The sequence below is a fragment of the Pongo abelii genome, chromosome 21 (genome assembly GCF_028885655.2).
Source record: "Pongo abelii isolate AG06213 chromosome 21, NHGRI_mPonAbe1-v2.0_pri, whole genome shotgun sequence".
Taxonomy (NCBI): Eukaryota; Metazoa; Chordata; class Mammalia; order Primates; family Hominidae; genus Pongo; species Pongo abelii.
In genome coordinates, this window is record NC_072006.2 from 16,308,961 (window position 1) to 16,334,378 (window position 25,418).

General features: G+C 43.0%; 1 long non-coding RNA gene across 1 annotated transcript in view; it reads left to right on the top strand.

Annotated features, from left to right (window-relative positions):
- Positions 1-266: 266 nt before the first annotated feature.
- The window catches only part of LOC103888756 (uncharacterized), a 47,809-nt gene continuing 22,657 nt past the window's right edge, over positions 267-25,418 (top strand). The window contains exon 1 of the long non-coding RNA XR_653136.2: positions 267-491. This is a non-coding gene — a long non-coding RNA (uncharacterized LOC103888756). The remainder of the gene's footprint in view (positions 492-25,418) is intronic.

Here is a 25,418-nt window from a genome sequence, read left to right on the forward strand (position 1 = left end):
CTGCAGAAGACCTGGCATTCTGCCTCCTTGTGGAGTCAGACTTTGGCCCCCTGCAGTGTTTGCCATTGTGGGGGCATCAGATGCTGATGGGCAGAATGAATGTGGAGGAAGTTGGCTTCACTAGGGCAAGGAATGAATGGCCACCACTGCTTTTGTGCCAAAGGACTAAGCCTCCCTGGGAGAGAGGACAAGAACAGGCTGGAGGAGGGGTGCCCTTCATCATCTTGTGAGCATCTGGGCCAAGTTCAGGGCTGGTGCTCTCGTTCAGATAGATTTAGCTGGTGGTGCAGAGATCCGTGAGCTTGCTTTTACAGGACTTTAATGATATATAAAAGCAGCAAGAGGTGCTCCTGACTGTGGATTAATTTGGAGATGACTTTCTCTGTTGAAGAGTGGCAAGACTCTCGCGAGTTCTTAAAAATGCACTTGTTTGGTATGAGAATGAAAAGCAGTGGCTGAAGAACCAATCTTCAATGGGCAAGCCTTCTCTGGTAAGTTAAACAAATTCAGGCTGGGATTTAGAGGAATTCGTGCTTGTGTAAGGATTAGGGCATGCCAAAGTAAAAACTCCAGTATGCAAAAGTATTACTGAGAGGCGATTTAGAAATACAGATACTTGCGTTATTTGACAGATCTGGAGCAGTTACTGTCTGCTGCAAAGGTTGCCATTACGGATGCAAGAGGAAAGGGCCCTCATGATTTCTGTTTGATTGTGGCCACCAAGACTAAATGGTGGAATGTAGGAATTACAAAAGCATGGAGGAAGGGAGGGAATTTTTGCAACTCATGAATAACATTGTAAATGGAAAAGCCTGGTTTACCCCTTAAAAAGGAATAAAAGACTTGAGTTTACATGAGAAGTGTTAAAAAAATATTTCCCGTATACCCTTGCCTTCTGGTTAATTCCATTTTAAAATTGTAATTTAAAGCTAAATTAAAAGTAAGCCAATGTTGTGGAGGCATGGAGTGGAATACAGGTACCTGGGCCCCACTTCCCAAGATCTGGATTTAGGTGGTCTGAGATAGATCCTAAATTCTGAATTTCCAACAAGTTCCCAGGTATGCTGATGCTGCTGGTCTTCACGTCATACCTGGGGTGGCACTGAGTGAGAGGTTGTTAGTTTTCCATTTTTGAAGGTATTGAGCAGAGAATGGTTCTCAAATTTGGCTGCATTAGAGTCAACTGAGGAGCTTTAAAAAAGCCCTAGTATCCTGACTGCATCCCAGATCAACAACAGCAGAAAGTCCAGTAAAAGCAAGCTCATGGATCTCTGCACCACCAGCTACATCCATCTGAACAAGAGCACCAGCACTGAACTTGGGCCAGATGCTCACAAGATAATGAAGGCTGTGGGGTTCAAGCATCTGTATTTTTAATAGCTTCCCACATAGTTCAATGTGTAGCCAAGGTGAAGAACTGCTGCTCTAGGATGAAATTATTTGAGGCAATGGCAACCAAAGTCTTAGTCATCATGAGGTGTCAGAATCACTTTGGTGACCACGAATATTTTGTAACTCTTCCTGTCCTATCTTGAAATGAAATTCACAGATTATATAATCTACTTACATGCATCATTAAAAAAAGTTCTTTCTGTAATATAAAGAAGAAACAAAAGAGAAGTTGAAAAAGGTAACTTTTGGTAAACACACACACACACACACACACACACACACATATTCGATAGGTAGATGCTTGGGCATAAGTTCTCTAGAAGACGTAATAAACTATCCAGGTGTTTGTCTTGTAAGAATGTGATCCCAACAGCCCCAGAGCCAGGCCAAGCCTGGAGCACAGGACCAGTGACTCTGACACTACCGGCTTGGCGTCATGGTGCCGTGGTTTTCCATACTGGTGAAAAACGCTCAGTAAATTTCTCGACACAACAACACACGTTGACTGACTCTGGGTTGCTGCATATTCCGCTCATACTAAACCAGGCGATAATGCTCTATGATTACGTGTCAGAGAGTTAGGGTCTAGGGTAGGTAATTAGCAACTGGTTGTTCACCGACATGCATTTCGGGCTGAATTTTGAGCGTTTCAGAAATTCTAGCTTCCCTCTTCCTCCCCCAAATGCGAAGATGTCTCTACTATAATTGAGCAATCACAAACGGCCCCCTCTAATGTCTCAGGGCTCCCCGTTGAACACTCATGTGGAATAAGGAGTGAAGGTGAGCTCACTGAAATGCACTCGATGCCAGTTCCACCTTCCACACCGGAGCAGCGTCCCGCAGACCAGGGCTGGTGGGCGAAACTGGTGGGCAAAATGGGGTGGGCTGGATAAGGACTCCCACCCTAAATGGCCGCAGGGGCCCATTCAAGGGAGTGGAGAGAGAAGGGCTGCGGGCTTCCAGCCAAGCTTTACCCTCACTGAAAGTTCAGGTTCAGGGCCCAGTCCCTCAGCGTGAAAAGGGACCCTTATAAAGAGGTAAAGGAGCTTCCTTCAAATCCCCTGCACCCGCGCCCCCTCCCTCAAAGATAATCCTGGGAAATATTTAGCGATCTCTAGTGCCCTCTAGTGGCAGATACTTGTCATGCCAGGCACCAGAAGATGGTTAATTTAATTTTTATTGTTTAAAAACATCACACAAGCAGGTTCATACAGTAACAATCTCAAGCTTTCTTGCATTTCCTTTTATCATCCCGATTTTACTACACACCTAGAGAACATTTCCATTCCTTTCCTATGCATTTACAAATGATATATATGTATATTATATATTCGTTTCTATATGTTACACAGAGATGTAGACATGTAGAAATATATATTATATGTGCACATATGAAGTGTATGACATACATAAGCATAAAATATATTTTATATGACATATATGTGTATATACTTTATATTTACAAATGTAAAAATATTAAAAAACTTTATATAAATATATAAAAATATAATACATTTAGTTATATGCTTTACACAATATGTTTATATAAAGTTTATGCTTATATTGATAATATATTTTATGTACTATATAAAGTCTGAAAATATATTGTATAAGGTTTATTTTTATTTTTATTTATTTATTTTTGAGACAGACTCTTGCTCTGTTGCCCAGGCTGGAGTGCAATGGCACAGTTCACTGCAGCCCTGAACTCCTGGGCTCAAGGGATCCTCCCACCTGAGCCTCCGAAGTAGCTAGGACTACAGGTGCAAGTTGCCATGCCTGGCTAATTTTTTGTAGAGACAGGATCTCCCTGCGATGCTCAGGCTAGTCTTGAACTACTGGGTTCAAGCAATCTTCCCGTCTTGGCCTCCCAAAGTGCTGGAATTACAGGTGTGAGCCACACACCCGGCCTGAGATTTTTAAACACAAAGTGATCTGACTGTTTTACTGCTGCGTGCTGTTGTGCAGTGTGGAAATAACCTGATTTGTTTGATTTTTCTCCTCTACAGATGGACGTTTAGATGGCTTTCATTTATCTTCCATTACAAGAATACTTTGTACATATATGTGAGTTTTTCTATAAGAAACACTTCCAGCTTTTCATTTAAGTCAGAGACTCAAATCTGAAATGCAAAAGCTTGTAAAACTGTGAAGTGTTGGAGATCATCCCGCCAAAGGAGTGAGCTGAAGGGAAGTTTTATAAAATTGGAATGGAAGGAAAAGGCTGGACAGGAGTGGGATGGCGTGGCTGAGAGGGAGATAGGAGGCTGGATATGGGTGAGGGGTGGGAAGTGTGGGATGGCGTAGCTGAGAGGGAGATAGGAGGCTGGGTATGGGTGAGGGGTGGGAATTGGGACCGCTGTTTTCACCTAAAGCTGTATTCAGGGCCTGTGGTTTTTGTTTTTATATTTATTTAGAAAATAGATAAAACTTTTATCTGGTTCAAAATTCGACAACAACAGAAAGGTATTAGATCTCATCTTCCTCACTCTTCTGTCTTCCAGCCGCACCGTTCTCCTCCGCGGAGCCAACCAAAGTAATCAGCGTCTTCTGTATCCTGATAGTTCATGCATAAGCAAAAAAGAAAAAAAAAAGTTTCTTTCTCTTTCTCATTTTCCCTTCAAAAACCACCAATAATTGTACCTGACTTACACAGCCTGCCCCTTTTTCTCATTAAATACTGGGAGATTATGTCATTAGGAAGAAACAGATTTCTTCATTCTCTTTGCCAGGCATTCTATTATGTGGATGAGCTGTTATTTATTTAAGCAGTCCCCACCTGAAGGACATCTTGGTTGGTTCCAATCTTTGCTATGACAACAGTGCCACAATGAGTAGCCTTGTACAACTGTCATTATTTGCATGTGTGGGGACACATGTAGGATACAGTCCTGGTAGTGGAATTCCTCTCTCAGAGGGTTTTTAAAAAAGAACTGCAAGTTGCCGTCTGTGGAAGCCTTGCCAGTTTGTACCCTTGTGTGATCCGCTTCACCTCTACCAGCACCGGAGTCACTGAGTGTTATGTTATTTGCCAACTGGATAAGTGAAAAATGGCATCTCAGGGTGTGTTATGGGACATGTTAAAGTATGAGTGCAGCCAAATATCTTTTCAAACACTGATGAGGGGCCCTGGAGTTTTAGTGCCTTTCTTTAGAGGAATCTTGGGTGCTGGTCTTACTGAATCGGAGCCTCTTCCTCAATCTGCATCGCCTTAGCTGACCCCGGTGCACTTTAGGGCATTACGTGGATTTGGGGTTTTCTTAACCTGCTCTCCTTCCTTTGGGAGTGGCCTCCGAGGCTGACGTCTTCCCATTCCCCTTGCTTCCCTCCTATCTCCATCTCAGCCACGCCATCCCACTCCTGTCCACAAGCCGGGTGCATGAGCCATTCCAGAGGGACTTTACCTCGCTGGAATGAACGTGGTAAGGGGCCTGGGTGTTGTGCTCCTCCCTCCGTGGGCTCTGGTGCTCTGGCTCCCAGTCTATGACCCGCGATCCTCTCGCGTCCCATGTGCGTGACCTCTCCGTCCGATAGCACAAGCAATTCTCAAACAGCCACTTGAGCTGGACGCCCCCAGACATGCCCTGCACTTTCCCAGCTTTACATCCTGGCCTGTGTTGCCCCCTCCACGTGTGATGCCCTCCTTGAGTCCTGCAGGGGTGCATGGCTGCCTGCTCCAGCAGGTCAACCCTAGGGCCCATGAACTTCCCCTACACACGCTCTTGTGGCACCAACTGTCTTCCTAGGTGGTGGCCACACCAGGAAACATTTCCCAGCCTCTCATTTCTCTTGAAAATTGTGTCATCAAATAGCAGCACATGTTAAACAGTTAAGAAGAAAATTAACATGCAAAATTAACAGAAGAAAGGGAAGAAAGAGAAAATGCAATCTGCCCAAAGCTGTTCTTGACAATTTTTGGAGTGATTTAATATTATTTTAAGTTTTATGAAGAAAGTACAATCTTATTAATATTTGTATCTTGTCATTTCATATTCACTGCAATTTAATATGTAAAAGTTACCACAGGGACACTAAGTGGTAAAGAGTTAATGGTCTTCCCATCCACTAAGTGCACAGAACCAGAACAGAACAGGGGCCTGATTCCCACTGCCTGAGGCCAAATTTCCATCCACACCGAGCATGCTTTTCAGCATCTCCACCTTCAACTGCTATTATCTCTCTGCCCTAGCTTCTTCCAGCGCCCCAGGGAAAAAGCTCCGTCACATTTTGGAGGGAAATAAAGAAATAGAACTAAAGACCTATTGGATTTCAGCCTTTGGTTGGTGGTTAATAACCTAGATAGCTCAGGCGTTTTCCAGGCTGGAGTGCAGTGGTGCCATCATAGCTTACTGCAGCCTCGAATGCCTGGGCTCAAGCAATCCTCCTGCCTCAGCCTCCTAAGTTGCCTAGTTAATTTAAAAAATGTTTTGTAAAGACAGGGGCTTCACTATGTTGCCCAGGCTGGTCCCAAACTCCTAGCCTCAGGAGATCCTCCCGCCTTGGTATCCCAAAGTGTTAGGGTTATAGACCTGAGCCACTACACTTGGCCCAAGCATTTACTTAAAGAGGTGGGATGAGCAAAGAGTTCCTGGAGGGAAGCTAGCTTTCACCTGCCTTCCTGCTACCTGGAAGGTGCTGTTTATGAATTCAGGATTCATCTGTCCACGTTGATGGTTTTCTTAGCTTGTGAGGTTACTGAAACACAATTATTATAGATAGAAAACTTTCCCCAATGGCCCCTTGAGACAGGTTGAATAATGTCATTTAATCTCTATAACCTTCCTCTGAAGTAGGCATGGTCACTCTCTCAATGATGAGAAAAACAGGAGAAGGGAAGTCCATAGGAGGACGGAAACTTGACCTCGGGCAGTGGGGCTCAGGACCCTGTTCTGTTCTGGTTCCATGCACTTAGTGGGTGGGAAGACCACTAACTCTTTACCACTTAGTGTCACTGCAGCAGCTTTTACACATTGAATTTCAGTGAATATGAAATAGCAAGATACAAATATTAATACAATTGCACTTTCTGCATAAAGCTTAAAATAATGTGAAGTCACTCAAAAAATGGTCAAGAACAGCTTTGGGGCAGATCCATCCCTCCCTCCCTGCCTCCCTGCCCCCCTCCCTCCCTCCCTCCCTTCCTTCCTTCCTTCCTTCTTTCCTTCCCATGGAGAGATTGTTACAGGGAGGCCTATGGGATCCTGCCTAACTGGTTTTGGTGGCAAATGCTATGTGGGGGCTTGTAGGAGGCAGCGCTGTGCTTGCTGGAGTTTAGCTGTAACCTGAGTTGGGTTTGCATCCAGCTGCTGGTTGGTCCAGGATGTCTCCAGCTGCTCTTGGAAACCAACAAAAACAGTAGTGAGTTCCAGAAATGTTGGAGTAAGATGGTAACTTGGTGATAAAAAGTCTTTCTGGAGGAAAAGGGAAAACACTCCCATTTTATTATCTGTGAAATCTGGTGGCCAGTGAAACCCCTTCCCATTGACTTGGGTGGGGAAGGCAGATACTTAGATTCACGTTCCCAAAGGAGAACATTATGCAATGGAAGATGTAGCGTCACAGTATATCCCACTCTGTCAGGACTCTGTGCTGCACATAGACTCTGATGTGAATGGCGTTCTTCCTCCCTTGGGTTGTGCAGTGCCCAGCCTGGGCAGCTGTATACTCTAGCCCTGGATAGGTTGATTTGTTTAAGGAAGGCTGTTTGCTAGCAGGTATACAGAGATAATGCATTTTATATGTAGAGTTAGTGTCTTTTAAAAAGAGAAAGCTGAAGAAGCCTGAAGACATAAAAAACAATCTATTTACTCCTGCACCTCTCCCTTCTGCAGACACAGAACTTCCCTGGCAGCTCTGATCTGGGGGCTTCCTGTAGGTGCAAAGACCTGGTTCTTCAGACTCCATCCATGGAAGGAGGGAATACAAGTCATGGGGAGGTGGGCTCTGCACGGGGTTCCAGACATAGCAAAACAGGGCCCAGCATAGGTAGGAAGGGGAAAAGGAGGCCCTAGTCAGAGGGCAGGGCAGCCTCAAAGTTGACCCCAAGGCTGGGACCAGGGGGTACTTCTGCTCCCTTCTGCACCCAGAGTCGGAAGAAACAGTTCATTCCTCTTAACCCTTTCATTGAATCCTCCCTGCAACTTGGCACCCCTGAAACCACATAGAGAAATCACTTCTGTTGTAAACCCTTTCTTGGTGGCCGCCTGTGGCAGCAATGACTTAAAGCCTCATCACTCATGGTAGTTGTGTTCTATAAAGCTGCCATGAACACTGAACTAGTAGACACTGAATCGTTGCTCCTAGGAGAAGCATAGAGTTAGATTCCTGCTGGCCTCTGGTCATGTTTTGTCAACTGATCGGTACATAACCTCAATCTATGTATGTTTCTGTTGACAGATGCCTTGTTTGAGGTATAGTGTGAATCCATTAGCACGGAACTCAGGACCAGCAATGGTGCGACTCAGGCCTGAAGGAAGCTTTTCTAGCACATGGATTTCCTCTGTAAGGCACCTCACAGCCTCTCGTGCCTGGGAACTCTAGCCAGCACTGCAGCACGATGCCCGGGGCCATTATAAATGTGAAATTACCAAAGAAACCCCACAAAAATGTGAAAATCATGGCACTAAATAGACCACAAAAAGGATGCTTGTTTGCAGTATGAGAACTGAAACCAGAAATTTCTCCCCACTCTGCCAGTGTCTTTGAGTGACCAGGAAATTGCTGGGAATATTCATTTTGGGATAACAAATAAATTTTATCAAGTAGCTGAATTTGCAAATATGGAGTCCACAAATAATAAGGGTTGTTTGCCTCTTGAGTTAATTGGCATTTAAAAACAATGTCCTTTTCCAGTTTGTTCATTCATCGTGGTCAAGGTCTCAAAAGTGATTCCTCCCAGGGGTCAGGTGGGCAGTGCCAGGGTCTGGTGCTGACTCAGGTGGAACAGAGGTCACTGGCCTTTTCCAAAGAAGGCTGTAGCTCCTCTCCTCCTGCAAGCTTGATAGGGGTTGGGCCCCATCATTTTTTCTTGGGAGGGGCCCATGGTGGCATCTGTGTGAGTGTGGGCCAGGGATGTCTCTGGAAGAGGGGGTTGCAGACTGAGATTTTCTGTTTATTTGGAGGTGAATTTGGGGTGCTGAAGGGCACTGGGTGGTCTAGGGCTTCCTATGTCTTCCCTTAGTGCTACTTCTGGGATTCCATTTTGTCAGAGTTCCTGGTATTTCTTGAGAAAGCTGGAAATCCAGTTTTTTTTTCTAAAATCAGAAATGTCAGGGTTTAAAAATATAAGCAGCTAACTAAAAATTCAAAAATCCCTAACCATTGTGTAAGCCAAATGAAACAGGCATAATAAACATGAGCTGCTATGTTCCTAGGTGCCTGGTCAGCTGGAATACAGGTGAGGGGCTGACGGCAAGTGCAGGTGACCCCCTTGCCCACTGCCTGTCCATTCCATGTGTTGTTGCTTGGACCCATTAACATTGTCTGCCACATATTTCTGTTTGAAGAAAGTTCTGCTACTGTGGGTGAGTCTTGTCTATATTGAGAGAGAGCAGGGTTGAGCTGCAGTCGGTTACAAAGTCTACCTTCAGTGGGATATTATAAGGGTTCACATGAATTGAATTAACAACATTTTTGTATCTGAGGCTACACAATCCTAAAGGAAATGTGACTTCTACAGAGAGAATGAAGATGTTCCTAGCACTTTCAAGTATATTGAGCGTTCCTCCAATGAGTGTATTTTTTTCATCTTGTGCTTCTTGTGTATGAAAGCTTTCTGTGAGGTTATGTCCATGAAAACAAACGCCTTTTTTTCTTTTCCTAATAAAAGCAGAATAATGAAAGATAAGGATAAGGTTACACCATGGCTACAGTGGTTGTCAACAAGCCTTTTGAGATTGTCTTTTTCTGTTGAAATCAGTTAATGAATTGGAGTTTTCCACTGAGCTCACAGAAGGTAGCTTTTCAGATCTGGGAGCAGATAATCAGAGAGACACTTTTTCCATGCAGCATGTTGAAGGGCATCATTTGGTCTTGTGGCTACACCAACTGAGTCTGGTCCAGGACCAATCTTGCTAATTACCACAGGTGGACCTTTGGCCCAAGGAGGCAAACAAGGCTTTAGGGCACTTCTCCGTGGCTGCCTTGGGACCCTTCAGAAGTGATGAGCTGCCAATCTGGAAGCCGCTTGGGTGATAATGATTCTCCAATGGGCTTTTATGTGGATGAGCAACATGACCTAAGGCACCAGGGACACCAGAAAGGACACTTTTTATGCAGCTTGAAATGTGAGTAGAGAGCAAAAGAGATTTCAAAAGATGAGCACCGCCGCTCTCTCGACATTATAAAGTGTCTTCTGCGTGACAACAGTGCATCCTTGTGCATGAATTGCACTTAAGCTTTGTATTTTTGGAAAATAACAATCTGTGTTTTCTGGTTACTATAGACCCAATGTGGGCCTAGAGGTTTTATGTGTGCAGGACCTCATTCATGTAACACTTTCAGTGATTGAGAGAGGCAGGAGTGGTTCTTGCCCCCATTTTACAGGGGAGGAGACTGAGATCCCTGAGCTAGTGAAGGATCCAGCTGGGACTCTCGAGTTGAAGTCTGTGGATCCCAAAGCTTGTGCTTGTTGAGGATCAAGAGACGATAGAACTTGCAGTGGCTTGGATGTGGCAGGAACTCATTTCACTTATCTTTTCTCAAGACATGGGTGGTGGGAGTCGTCAGGCTGATAGAGCATCTGACGGGAAGTTCAAAGAACTTTAGCCTGGTTAGTAGTGTGTTTGGAATCACCTTGTAGGGTTTACCTTAAATCATGGGGATTGTTGCAAATTCATTATCTATGTAAAAAAAAAGCCTCTCAGTGATGCCAGGGGAGGGCCATTGTGGATTACTGCTTGATTAATCATGGCTGAGTAGGGAGAGTTGCTGTCATTTTCCTTTTTCTCTTGTTTCTGTGACGTTCCTCACCTTCCTATCTCAGCCAGATGTCTTCATCAACCCCATCTCCTCCCAGCTTCTTGGGAAACTTACCACATCTGTTTTCTTTTTGCTTTTGAATAGTCTTTTTCTGTCAACTGGACTCTTCTTATTTTCTTTTTCACCAATGTTGCAAAAGTTGAAAGAATTGTACAGAGAAAATCACACACTTACCACCCAGATGCCACAACTGGCATTTGCTGTATGTGCTGGATCACACAGCTGGTCTTCTGTCCATTCTTCTAACTGCCCACCAAGACTTTAAAAAAATGCATTTCAAAGCAGGTTGCAGACATTATACACTCACTTCCTACACACTTCAGCCTGCATACCACTGACCAGATTTCAAGATTCATTTTTGTTTCTTTTTCTGTTAAGTAAAAATTTACAGTGAAATGCATAATTCTCACATGTAGCATTGGGCAAGTTTTCCCCATTAGCTTTTAATACATCTGCTAATCTCTTCTACTAAAAAATCAAGCCAAATCTGCCCTCACCTCAGGCCCATTCAGCTACTGCCCCGACTTGCTCCTCCTCATTTCCAATCAGACTTTTTGACAGCACTGTACCCGTTTCTTCTCTTCAGCCTCTCCCTGCTCCCATCTGGCCCCTTCCCTACCCATCCTGCCATCTTCACTGAGGTTACCAATTCCTTCTGTGCACCAAATCAAGGGATATTTTCTAGTCATCACTCTCCTTAGCCCTCGGTGGCACCTCAAGCTCCTTTCCTCTGGACACACTCCCTTGCCTGACTTGCAGGGTGTCACGCTCCCTGGGCTTTCCCCCAAGCCCTCTGGCCACTTTCTTTCTCTCATTTGAAGTCTCCTTCACCATTTTCTCCTCTGAAATTAAGTATTGGAATTGCTTAGGGCTCAGCAATTCCATACTTTTTTTCTGACTTCATATTTTCACTGACATGATCTCATCCTCTTCTGTGGTTTCAATTTCTGCCCCCACACACACGACCCTCACATTTGCATGCTGCCTGGCATCTCTCCTGGAGCTCTAGGCCTGTATTCCAGCTCAGTGCCCCTTCTTAGATGGTCCAGAAGCACCTAACATGTTCATGTCCAAAACCTGAATCGGTCTTTTCTCTTCACACTTGTTCTCTGTCTTAGTCCATTTTGTGTTGCCAGAATGGAATATCTGAGGCTGGGTAATTTATAAAGAAAAAATGGTTTGTTTGGGTCACGATTCTGTTGGTTGGAAAGTTCATGATTGGGTCTCTGCATCTGGTGAGGGCCTCAGGCTGCTTCCACTCACGGTGAAAGGGGAACCCCGGCTCGCAGAGGTCACTGGTGAGAGAGGAAGCAAGAGAGAGTTGGGAGGTGCCAGGCTCTTTTTTAACAAGCAGCTCTTGCTGGAACTAATAGAGTGAGAACTCACTCACTCCCATGGGAGGGCATTATTCTGTTCATGAGAAATCTACCCCATGACCCAAACACCTCCCACTAGTCCCCACTTCCCAGCATTGACACACTGGAATCAGACTTCAGCAGGAGATTTAGTGGAAACAAACCATGTTCACACCGCAGCATCCTCCTCTAGGATTCCCCCAGCACAGGAAGTGGCGTTACCATTAACCCAGGGGGCATTGCTGGTCCCTCCTCCACTGCCAAATTGTATTGATTTTGCTTCTTACAATTATGTCTTGATGCCACCTTCTGCTTCTCTCCACAGCCATAGTCAGGGTTCATATCCAGCTGGGCTCCCACCCTCTTGACGCCCTCCCAGCATGCATTCTCCACCCAGTAGCCAGAGTTCTGTTCTCAAAACACTGACCTGGTCCTGGTGCTCCCCTGCCTACACCCCCCAGTGGATTTCCAGTGTCTTCTGTCTTTGCAGGGATTGCAAGGATCTTCTGGGTCAGGCCCCTGCCCACCTCTTCAGGCCCCTCTCCCTACCCCCCGACCCCACCACTCTCTGCTCTCCAACCTCACCATCCCATCATGCTTTGGTTCCTCCCTCTGCTGACCTCTGCCCATGCTATTCTCTCTTCAGAAAGCCCTGCCCCTCTCCTTGCCTGCCCAGGCCTCCCCATATACCCTACTTGCCCTGCAAATGCCTCCTTCATGTTATGTGTCCCATGACGCCATATGCCTCTCCTTTCAGATACTTAGCGTGGCCACACTTTTATATTTCACTGTGAGCATCTTTGATTAATGTCCTCTTCCTCATGGAAGCTTCATGACTGTATTTTTTTCCTTTGCCTTTGTTTGATCTTCAACACCTAGTGAAGTGCCTGAGACATATTAGACACACAACTGTTTGCTGACTGAATACATGAAATTTCATTCTTTACATTTTCCTAATTTTTTAATGGAAGGCAATTAATGTTAGCCAAGGTACCAAAATTGGAGAATTAGTGTAATAGCTGTGGTTCAGATTTTAAATAATATTTTGATAAATCTGGGACATCTAATTCCTTGGGCAGGAAACAAAGGCTTACTCATGTCACCTCAGTTTTTAAAAAAATTTGGACAGTCATCATATACTCTGCGGCTTACAGAGCAGGGGCAGGAGACCTGGAGCTTGGAGCCTGAAAATCATGTGGCTATTAAGGGTGAATGCCTCCTGGTCATGCTGTTATTCTTGTTTGCAGAATGGGACAGTCACATGCCCCTGGGGTCTCCAGGACTTGTGAGAATGGGATAATATTTGTGTGTCTCTGCAAAAATGGTAAAATCACATTAGTCCACTGCAGAAGGGGCAATCATGTTTAGGATCAGGATTCCACCAAATTTTCCTGTTCTGTCTTGCAAAGGGCAGGATGCCACCCCTTGGACCATAGTGGAAGGGGCTGCTTTATTGGGTCCTCCTGCTTTGGAGACTTGAGAACTGGGCTGAATCAGTGTCAATCTTATTATTATTAATGTTGCGATGATTGGTATTTCAGTAGGATTGGCTCTCTGTAAGCTCTGGCCATCCCATCAGGCTTCAGTGGCTTGCAAGAGCTTGACCATGATGCTCCAGCTGAAGGGCACTTTGGTCCCTGGTGCCAGGGTGATGGGCAGCTTAGTGGGAATGCACCTCCATCCGAAAGCACAGGGAGCCGGTAACCCAGGGGATGGGCTCTCGAGAAGCTGCCAACCCAATACTTCTGGGAATTGGCTTTCTCTTTTCCTTGTTGTGGAAACCTCACCAGCTGCTTCATGGGGGAGGTTAATTAATGCAATTAACAACAAATGCCTTAATTGCAGATGTTTAGAGAGACACTTTACTATTATTATTGTTATTATTGTTTTGTGTGCAACTCTCTGCACACTTGGATATCTCTTTATTAAAGCAAATAAAACCATAATTAGGTGCAGCCCAATTCAAACAGCAGCAGCAGCTTGGAGCAGGAAACCATAATTCAAGAACAAGAGGCGTTCTCGACAAATATTATGTTGTCTGCCTAGTAACTGGTTATGTGCCAGGGTGCTGTGAGCCGCTTCAGGAGAGCTCTTACCTGCTTTCTCTAAAGCCTGGACAGACGGGGGAGGCCGGATTGAAGGAGACAGGCCGTGGGGAGCTAGGGCCATGCTGGCAGCCCCCTCAGAGAACAGGCCCTTGAACAAGCCCATGGGCCCGGGGAGCTTGTATTCCAGGAGGCTTTGATCAGAAGCTGGGAATTACACAGGAGCTGGGAGTTAAGGGAAAAGAAAAGGAAGACAGTTTACTGCTCTTAAATTGTGGTTTTGGAGGATTAGAAGAAAGGAACCAGAGATCAGGTCAGCATTTCAAGGCGAAACAATTGATAAAACACACATTCCGGGCCTTGACCATGGATCAAGGCCTTGACCATGAAGTCTTTAGCTGTGTTTCCCGATTGCACAGACGGCTTATAGTGTGAAGTTGTGTGCATCGATATGCTAATGACGGCCTCTTTAAGTGAAATTAATGCCCGGATTGTGTGCTTAGAGCAGCCCTTCATTATTCCCTGTGATATGAAGATGTGTTGGAGATTCTTCCCGGCCTCTCAGTGACACTCTTCATACAAAATTTATCTCTTTTATGGGTTTGAAGCTCTTTCAGATACATATCAAAGACCTTTCCATGCCTCTACCCTGCATAATACATTCTGCAACAGCTTATAATAAATCATCCTCCTTCTCTGACTGGTTAGCCGTGAGCAAACATGGCTATTGCTGGCACCGAAAGGATGCGAGATCCTCATATTTAATGCTTTGCCTCTTATGTTACTACTGTCTGTCCTTCCATCTTCCCTGGGGAGCCCCACAAAATAGCAAGGGGCTGGAATCACCCCCAATGCTGTTCTGATTTTAAAGCCATTGTCTGGGTTGATGATATAGAAAATGTAACATGCTATTCTTTCATGTTGAAAGAATCTTTTCCTCTCATTTGCCTCATTTTCTGATTTCACAAGTAGACGTGGCATAGGTACCCACTGTATTTCCAAGGGACTTAGGTTGACAAGGGTGACCATATTGGTGGTTGCTAATGAGCTGAGCATAGACGGGCTTTGTTGCATCTTGTTGAGGAGAAAAATCAAATAGAACAAAGGGAAAGATTGTCCAAAATGGTGGTCTCTGGGCTAGGAACTGCACCATGGCTGCTGGCTGCTAACACGGGAGGCGGATCCCACTCTAACATGGGTGACTTGGGAGAAAGCCTCCCTCAGAGAGGTTCCCTGTGTGGGCACAGAGGGATCAGGTTTTCCAATGCTCATGGGTCAATGGGGCTCTTGTGTTTGGTGTGAGTGGTGGAGTAGAAGGATAGGTATTTTTTTAAAAAAAGAAGCAGAATTTGCTTTTGGTGTGTTTATTCCCAAAGGCCAATGTGTGCTAAAGGAAATGTACCCTGTGATGGATATGGCTAGCTGAACCCCCTTTCCTCACCCAAATCTGCTTGCTTTTTCTTCTGTAGAAATTTATAGCTGGAGAGATGGTTGCATAGAATAAATGGGACACTTTCCAGATTCTCTTGCAGCTAGCTGTGGCCACTGAGGTTGACTGAAGATTAAGTAAAATTCCTGAAGTCATACAGCTAGAAAAACAACAGAGGTAATATTTGAACCCATATCTGTTTGATTCCAAAACCAGTGATCTTTATTGTCTCCTTTCATTCTCTTAGAGGATGGAGAATTTCAATCAGGTAGTTTTTAAAATTTCCGGAGAATAAAGAATACACTTAACAAAAATGGCTTATTTTAAATTTATAGTATTATCATTAACTACAGATAATCTATTGAATAGGTAACATATATTACCATACATCAACAGATAAAAACATATCATTGGGACAATTACTGAATGGTTTCTCATAAATTATAAAAGTATTTCAATTAGTTTTATTGAGGTATAATTTACATACAATAGAATCTGTAGACTTTTGGTGGATAGCTTGATTAATTTGGCAAATGTACACAGTCGTGTAACCACCCTCACAATCAAGACGTAGGACATTTCCATTACTCCAAAAGCTCTCCAGGCTGCTGTGTATTCAACCCATCCTTGCAACTCCAGCACCTGGTAAACACTGACCCGTTTTCTGGGACTATTGTTTTGCCTTTTCTAGAATCTCACATATATGAATTAACTCTTGCTTTCCAATTATTATATTGGTGCAGTTTTTATTAGAAGGCTGTTTTAGAGTAGAAAGTTTGGAGTTTTCATTTCTAGCACTGCATATTGAAGTCATGTAGACCAAGTGGCTATTGCTTTACAGACTCAGTCAAGTGTTCTTTTCCCTATTGCAGAGGGAATGGGATTTACATTGTAAGCAGCCCTATAAAAATGGCCATGCACTTCCTCAGAGCTAATCTGCCAGTTACATAAACTGAGCCACCAGAATTTACTGATGACACTTGTGAGTAGGTGAACTCTGTATGCACTTAAAGAGGAATGTTTAATATTTGTGTAGAATATTGGAAATGTCCAAGTCAGAGCAGGTTAATTGGATGCATGCAGTAGTTGGGAGGTGGGCTGAGGATGCTTCCAAGCTCTGAAGGCTCTTCCAAAAGTCCCATGACTTTCTTAAAGTCTGAGGCCCCCTGCTAAGTTAGCAAATGTTTTGTCCAAGTGTAGATCTGAAAAAATGCAGCATTGTCTCTCTGCAGTTCTTACCAGAGCCAGACCTGCAAAGTCAGCTACCTCTGCGGTCAGCTGTGTTGGGTATTATTCTTGGAGTCCTATGGACAGAACCAGAGTCTTGACTACAAAAGCCAGTCATGGCTGGACTCCCTCAGACGCTTCCCTATATCTGCCTCACAGTGACTTATAACCCTTGAGTAGGTAGGCCTAAGAAAACAACTTCTGTTTCAGGATATTTTAGTTTGGATTTCCCCAGAAGCAGACACTGAGACAAAGATTCGAGTGACCATCTGGATAAACATCCTCAGGGGATGGGGCAGTGCGACAGTGAAGGGAAGCCAGTTACACTGGCAACTGGAGGACAGTTCCTCTAGGAAACTCTGGGAGATGGTGGCGAGCTCGCAAAGAAGAGGCCAGGAAGCTGAGGTCCTGGTGCTCCCAATCCCTGTCTGTGGCTGGGTGAGGGCTGCGTCCAGAAGCAAGGGATCGCCAGGACTCCTGGCTCATCCTGCGAGCTTGTGGTCAGTGCATTCCAGAGTACACAGGAAACAGCCTTTGGTGTGCAAGGGTAGCACTGAGGGGCTTGGGCAGGGCACCTGCAGGGATTGCTACGCAGACCATACCAGGTTCCCTTCTTCATGAACTGTCTAAACCGTGCCTACCCTCCCTGCACTTGCCATACACACTGTGTTCCTCATCAGTTTGCACTGGGCCATGTCTCTTTAGTATCTTACCATTATTGCCTTTTCTGGAAGACTTCTAGGATCTGCCTAGATAACTCCTCAGCCATCAGACCTCATCTAAGCACCCTTTTCTCAGAAAGGCTTGCCCTGGCATCCTGGTGAGCGCAAGTCCCCCTGCCACATGCTGAGGGGGCATTGGTGGACAGTCCTTCCCAGTGCTCCTCAAGAGGCTTTTCAGCAGAAAACCACATTTTCCAGACTCCCGTGGGGCTGGGCTTCTGGACGTCATCGGGAAGTGTCTTTGTAGCACAGGTGGAGTGGAGCCTGCCTTCTGATTTTTCCACTTTGTGCTTTCTGCATTCCTGTGCATTTCTGGCAAGCAGACCTGGAGATGTGGGGTTGTTCTGTGGTTCCTTTCCAGCAGTCAAGTCTTGTAGTGTCAAGAGATCAACAGAGGGAAGGTCACTCATTATTTTGCCCTTGTTTATCTATCTGGTGTGCTGTGGTTTAGACCAATAGTTGAGATGATAATGGTTTCCTTACTGATCTTTGGATCACAGAGAAGGTGGTGTGTTCCCAGAGCCTCTTGATTCTCTGTCTCCCTGATGGTCCCATGGTTGATGGTTGTCCTTGAGGAACAGGCCCATGGTATTGCTGAGAGTAACTGGAAGTCTAGCCTAGAGTCTGCTCCTTCTGCTCTTCCAAAGATTTTGTAAGCACTCAGCCCACCAATTAAATACTCTCTGCTACAAAATAAGATGTGATGGCTTATGTCTCCTAAAATTGAACTTCAGTGGATATATCTCATTTCACCAATACTTGTTTTAATTTTGTTTTATTTTTAAAATTAACACATAATAATTGTACATATTTATGGGTACAATATGATGTTTTAATACATGCATACCTTGTGTAATGATCAAATCAGGGTGATTAGCATATCTGTCACTTCATGCATTTATAATTTCTTTGTGGTGAGAACAATTGGAAACCTCTTTTCTAGCTATTTTGAAATATACATTATATTATTGTTAACTATAGTTGCCCTACTGTATTTTTTAAATTTTATTTTTATTTTCCACTTACTTCTACTTGGAAGCAGTTTTATATTTATTTGTGGGAGTATATAAAATAGGGGTCTTCTATTCAGAAGGTGCCATGACGATGGGCTTATATCAGCTTTAGCTAGTATAATAACTTAGGGCAATGGTTCTCAAACAGGGGTGACTTTGTTCCCCAGGAGACATTTGGGAATGTCTGGAGACTTGGGTCATCAAAACTGAGAAAGGTGCTTTTGGCACTGAGTGGGTAGAGGACGGGGACACTGCTTAGCATCCTATGGTGCACAGGACAGCACCAACAGTAACGAGTTACCCACCCCAAACTGTCAATGGTTCTGAGGTTAAGAAACTCGGATTTATGGACTTCTTTCTTTTTTTTGAGACAGGATTTCACTCCCATTGCTCAGTCTGGAATGCAGTGGCACTATCTTGGCTCACTGTGCTTGGGTGATCCTCCCAACTCAGCCTCCCAAGTAGCTGAGACTACAGGTGCACACCATCACACCAGCTAATTTTTTGTATATTTAGTAGAGATGACATTTAGCCCTGTTGCCCAAGCTGGTCTTGAACTTCTGTGCTTAAGTGATCTGCCTGCCTTGGACTCTCAAAGTGCTAGGATTGGGCCGGGCAAAGTGGCTCATACCTGTAATCCCAGCACTTTGGGAGGCCGAGGCAGGTGGATCACCTGAGATCGGGGTTTAATATCAGCCTGGCTAACTTGGTGAAACCCTGCCTTTACTAAAAATACAAAAAATTAGCCAGGTGTGGTGGCAGGTGCCTGTAAGCCAGCTACTGGGGAGGCTGAGGCAGGAGAATCACTTGAACCCAGGAGGCGGAGGTTGCAGTGAGCCGAGATCACGCCATTGCACTCCATCACTCTTGGGCAACAAGAGTGAAACTCCATCTCAAAGGAAAAAAAAAGTGATAGGATTACAGGCATGAGCCACCATACCTGGCTGGTTTTCCGAAACTATATCAGATAGTGTACAGGATCTTTGAGAGAGCAGAGAGCTTGGTGAAATGCACAAGCACAACCCAGACTACTCCAGGAATCATCTTGATGCTGCCATCCCATGCCTTTAAGGACTAGATGCCAGAAGCCCTCCTGGGCAGGGGCGTGATTATTGATCCTTACTGTGCAGAGAAGGACGTGGAGGTATGCTTGTCTTGACACAAGCTTGGGTCTGTTCTAGTCCATGCTTTCCTGGACTTCCACACCCTTCCTTTTGTAGGACGTCTGTTTGGAAAAAAATCACTAATAACCTGACTGAATGACTTGTAAGTTCTAGCAAGTAATAGAATGGCATTTGTCTATTTTATCCAAATTGGTAATGTTTTGAAAGATTTTATGACTTTAAGGTAGTCATTTTGTCTAGTCATATTTCTGTGTGGGGAGGTGTTATATATTTATGCACACATAGGCTATTTGTTTAATTTTTAAATAATTCAAGAATATATTATCATCATAGAAAACATCAGACAATAAAGAAGTACACAGAGAAAAAAGTGAAAATACCATTTGAACCCCTCTCCCTCTTCGCTTTCAACCCCACCACCCCTCCCAAATGTACCTGCAGTTACATTCTGGTGTATATTCTAGATATTTGGTTTGCATATATTTTCTATGTGTTTACATGCACAAACATGCATGTAGAAAAGGCATGGTCTTGTTTTCAGGATTTGTCTAATCTTTGTGATCATATGTATTATTTTGCAACTTCCTTTCTCCATCTCCCCTCCCACACTTTCTTTTTCTTTTAGCTTGATGTGTCTTGAAGAACTTTATACCCGAGAATGTCTGGCTTCACCTCATTCTATTGGCTGCTGCATAATGTGGCTTGGGACAGATATGCTGCATTCAGGCAACTATAGAGTGACGATCACAAGCTCTCAACCTGCTGTCAGCCTGCTGAGGTTGAAATTGTGGCTTCACTACTTTGTACATATGTGATCTCGGACACTTTACTTAGCTCCATGTTGCCTGTTTTTCTCATTTGTGGTCTGGTTCTTCATCTGTTAAAAAAAAAATGTGAGCTTGTTGAAGTCATCCAACATATTAACAAGATGTGCTTATACTGTAGACACCATCTACCACATTTTCCCCAGGTCTTGACATGAGAATGGATGCAGTTTGAATTGCATTGAAACGTTACTTCTTCTTTTCTAAAATTTTCTTTTCCTTAGAAAAACAATTCTAAGCAGATGTAGTTGAAACCCAGGTTTTGAAAATTCTGAGCTTAAGAAATTATATTTTATATAGTTTCCTAGAAATTTTTCCTTCATGACCTGCTGGCTACAGGCAGGATATCAGTTGATTCCAATGATTCTGTATTTCACCTTGGCATGTCTTTTATCAGAAATCATATGGAAACTTTTTAATTTATGGGCTTTTATTGCAATCTTCAATTCACCCTGAGTAGTCTATTATGAAGTGTTCTAGAGGTTCTTATTGTCCCTTATCAGAGAATTGTATCTCGATGCAATTCATCTGTAGTCATTCTTCACAGAGAAAATCTTTCATATTACCTTTCTTTCATCATATAACGACAACTCTTGAATACATCATTATTCCACAATGAGCTTATAAATTATTATCATTAGGCAATTTTTCATATAATCTGATTTTATAAACTGTTTCTTTTTATTATCGTTAGAGGAGAACCAGTAAATGCATCTGTCTGTTTTGATCCACCATGATAAAAGTAATAGAAAAACTAAGTGAGGACATCTTACTGAGTCGCAAACATACTGGATTTGTAATGACTTCAGACCAGGATATTCATGTGCAAATGGCCCAGCACCATGGCCCTCTTTTATGAGTCACAGTGCCACCCATAGTGGCATCTTAATTGGTAATGCTGAGCTATCCAGATGTCTTAAACTGAATTTTTTTCCCCACAGAAATGAGTTTTTATTTTTATTTTTTCTTTTTTGTTTTGATACAGGGTCTTGCTCTGTCACCCAGTCTGGAGTGCAGTGGTGTGATTATGGCTTACTTGAACTTCTGGGCTCAAGCAATCCTCCCACCTCAGCCTCCAGAATAGCTGGGACTATAAGCGTGGATCATCACCCCTGGCTAATTTTTTGATTTTTTATAGAGACGAGGTCTCACCACGTTGCCCAGGCAAGTCTTGAACTCCTGGGCTCAAGCAATCCTCCCACCTCAGCCTCCTAAAGTGCTGGGATTACAGGCATGAGTCACTGTGGCTGACTTCCAGATTTGCATCTTAAAGGGCTGTTCCATTGAAGTAAGTTTTGAAAATGTAAAATAAAATATTTTTAAATGAAGAAAAAGCCAAAGTAGATTACAAAGTAGAATATGTGATCTGCTATGTGTAATGGTAACCTAAGAAAGACCCCTCACCTGTGACCTACCTACCTCCCCGAAACCTACTTACCTGTTCTTAGAGAATGCATGTTTTTTTCATATAGAAGTATGGAGGTACATTTTTCACATATGGCTTTTAGATCAGCATTGTCCAACAGAGATTAGTGTGCTGATGATGCACATATTTATCCTCTGTTCTGTTCAGTATGGTGGTGGTGGCTGCATGTAACATTGAGCTTGTGAAATGTGGCTACTGCTACTGAGGAACTGAATTTTAAATTTTATCTAATTTTAACACTTAAATAGTTTCATGTGGCTTGTGGCTATTATCTTGGATAGTGCAGTTTTAGGTTGTCCTTAGTTGTAGTATGTATATTCTGTGTTACTGCTTGTTTCCAATAGCATGGATAATTGAGAACTGACTACCTTTCTTCCCCCCAATCCAATTAATCCTTGAGATGAGTAGGACACGTAACATTTATTAGGAAGAAAACAATTTTTTTTTGAGACGGGATCTCGCTTTGTCTTCCAGGCTGGAGTGCAGTGATGTGATCTCAGCTCTCAGCTCATTGCAACCTCTGCCTCCCAGGCTCGAGCAACCCTCCCACCTCAGTCTCCTGAGTAGCTGGGACCACAGGCGCACGCCACTGTACCTGGCTAATTTTTTTTGTATTTTTTGTAGAGATAGGGTCTCGTTATGTTGCCCAGGGTGGTCTTGAACTCCTGAACTAAAGCGATCCACCCGCCTTGGCTTCCCAAAGTGCTGGGATTACAAGTGTGAGCCATGACGCCCAGCCAGGAAAGCAACAATATCAACAATAACCAGCCTTCTCAGGGTTCTGGTTGTGTTCTCACACATTGCCTGGGTTAACTAATCAAATTTTCCCACCAGTTATAAGGGAGGTAGTACTTTTATCTTATTTTGCAGTTAGAGAATGAAGGAAGCACAGAAAGGTTAAGTGACTTGCCCAAGGCCACACAGCTAGTGGCTGTCCAGCTGCCCTCTTTCATATCCCATCTATGTGTGGGTTTGGCTTTCGATTCTGCTGCATTTACAAATGTGTCTACCCCTGTACTGCTTCCACATAGCTTTATTAATATTTACTAACATTTTATATTAAGTTCTGATAACTGCAGGCAAGTCTCCCTGTGTGTTCTTTTTCAAATTAGTCTTTATCCATTCCAGAGCCTTTGCTTGTTTATATTAGGGCCTCACAACTTTGGTACCATTGGTACTTGGGTCTAGATTATTCTTTGTGGTAGGGTCTGTCCTGTGTGCTCTAGATGATGAATAGCATCTCTGGTCTCTACACCTAGACTTCAGACATTGCCAAATGTCCACTGGGGCCAAAAATCACCCTTTATTATAAACTATAATTCTGTATAAATTGTAGAGTCAGTGTATCAAATTTCAAAAACAGTTTGGTTTGAGTGTTGATTGAAACCCTGTCAAATTTATAAATTAATTTTGGGAAGAATCACTATCATTGTAATATTGAGTCTTCTCAAACATGGACCCATTTCACCTCAACATCTTCTCAATCTCATTTCATGTCTTTTAATAACCTTTTATAATTTTCCTCATGAAAGTTGTGTGCATCTTTGTTAAATTTATTCCTGGGCGTCTTGTAGTGTTTTGCTATGATAAAGAGATTTTTTTCTTTTCTGATTCCAGGAATTGGTCATTACTGGTGTAAAAGAACATTAGTAATTCTTAATGTGTCTTGCATATGAAAGTCTTCTTGAACTCTTTTATTAATTCTAATAGTCTGTCTGCACATCTAGAATTTTTTATGTAGATAATTATATTGTCTGTAAAATAATCACAATGTTGACCCATTGTTTAACATTCTTACACCTTTAACTTCTTTTCCTCATCTCATTGCATTGACTAAGACCTCCAAGAAAATGCTGAATTCTCACAGGGACAGAGGGACACTTTCATTTTGCAAGCAAAGAAACAAAGACTTGGGCCTGTCCAAGGTCATTCAGTGGATTAGAACAGAGTTAAGGCTAGATTCTAAGGTTTACAAACTTCTTTTTCCTTTATTCCTTCTTGCTGCTTTTTTTTTTTTGGTTAATTTAGTTAACATAAAAACAATTTGCTGTTAGACCCTTTTCATTTTAAACATATTAAAGCCTTAAAAGAAAGTTACTTACAGTCTTTTATTACCTGCGGAGTATAATGCATCAGCACACTGATATTGACACGAAACCTCTATTACTCTTTCATTACAAAAGCATGTCAACTCTTTAATATCTACTAGTCTGCAAGTATGTTTCCCCTGGGGAAATGCCTGCAGTAGTGTCTTCCTGTTAGTGAGAGATATCAAGAGGATCTGAGTCCTATAATAACAATAGCTATGTTTGATGGATCACTTAAAATGAAGCAGGTACCGTGATAGATACTTTACAAGTATGCCCTCACTATGTCTTTATAACAATACTCTAAGGTGTATATTATTATCCCTGTTTTACAGATGACGAAACTGAGCTTCAGGTATTAGGTAATTTGCCCAAGCCCTCTTGTTTTCAAGTTTGCTGAGCCTGGACTCAGACCTGGGTTGGACACCAAAGTAAATGGCCTACTTGCTATAGATTTTGGTCGCCGTTAGGTGTACAGACGTAAAATTAATATTGGATGAATTCAAATTCAGTTTGACGGGTCTAGGAATTAATTCTTTTCACTGCTTTAGCTTAAGCAAATGAAGTTATCTCCTAGCATTACTTCCACATAAATACATACAAAGTAGTAATAGATTTGATTTAGTAAATGCCTCCAATATGCTGGGCACATCATGCATATTATCTCTTATGTGTGTAACAAATTTGAAAGGAAACCCTTGTTAGTACCACTTTAGGGATCAAGAGACTGGGGTTCATAGAGATTTAGTAACAGGTAAGAAGGAGCACAGCTAGGTTGCACACTGCTTTTTGCACCACATCAGGCCCACCAGTTGGCTTGTGAGCCCAAAGCTGTGTTTTGGTCACAGTAGATTCACAGTTGAAAAAATATAGTCCAGCAGCTGCATTTTAAAGAATCATTTCCATCATTATGCAGTATGTGGAACCCAAGAGAGGCTTCTATAAACATGAGTACATGTTCCCAGACAAAGGAGATAATATCGATGACAAACAGCCATTATCTAGAACATCTGTTAGGCTGTTTCTCCTGGTTTTAAATAATGCATGGCATGCTCTAATTCAGGTGTACTCTGAAAACCGAGCAGCTTCTCCCGTGATTTCTGTGATCTCTGGGTATGATGAATGAGAATATCTGTTGATCATGGAGTACACCACTTAATCAAGCACTTTGGCTGCAGATCAAATTTTCTATATTTTTAACTATAATTATAGCTATAACCAACACTACTTATCTTGCTTTATAATTTACATAGTGATTCCACATTCAGTGTCTCGTAAGCATTTAATCCCCAAAATGGCTCTGCTCGGCAGTCATTAATATTGTCCTCACAATAGTGTTTTTGAGATTGCCCACATGTATCAACAAAGAGAGACATCCAAGAGATATTGTTCTTTGAGAAGAATGGATTTTTACAATATGGTTTAATGTAGTACCGTTTTAGTTTAATTGCATTCAGAAGAGAACATATATTAAGCAGTTAGTTGATATCTCTGGGGGTAAGAGTTTCAGAAAAGCTTCTTCATTCTATTTTACATATGCCTGAATTCCTTTTATTAGTTTTTAAATTTAAATTTTATAAATGCAAATGGTTTATTTAAATATATATTTTACACAAATACAAAGTCATACAGGGATATTGTTTAAAAAATCGTACAGTCCCATAAGGCTGGTAATAAGAGAGATATTCTACCTTGTCACCTCCCTCACCCCCACCAGTATTAGAAGGCAACAACTCTGAACTCTTATAGAGCACCGTTTTAGGGATTAGGAGACTGGGGTTCATAGAGATTTAGT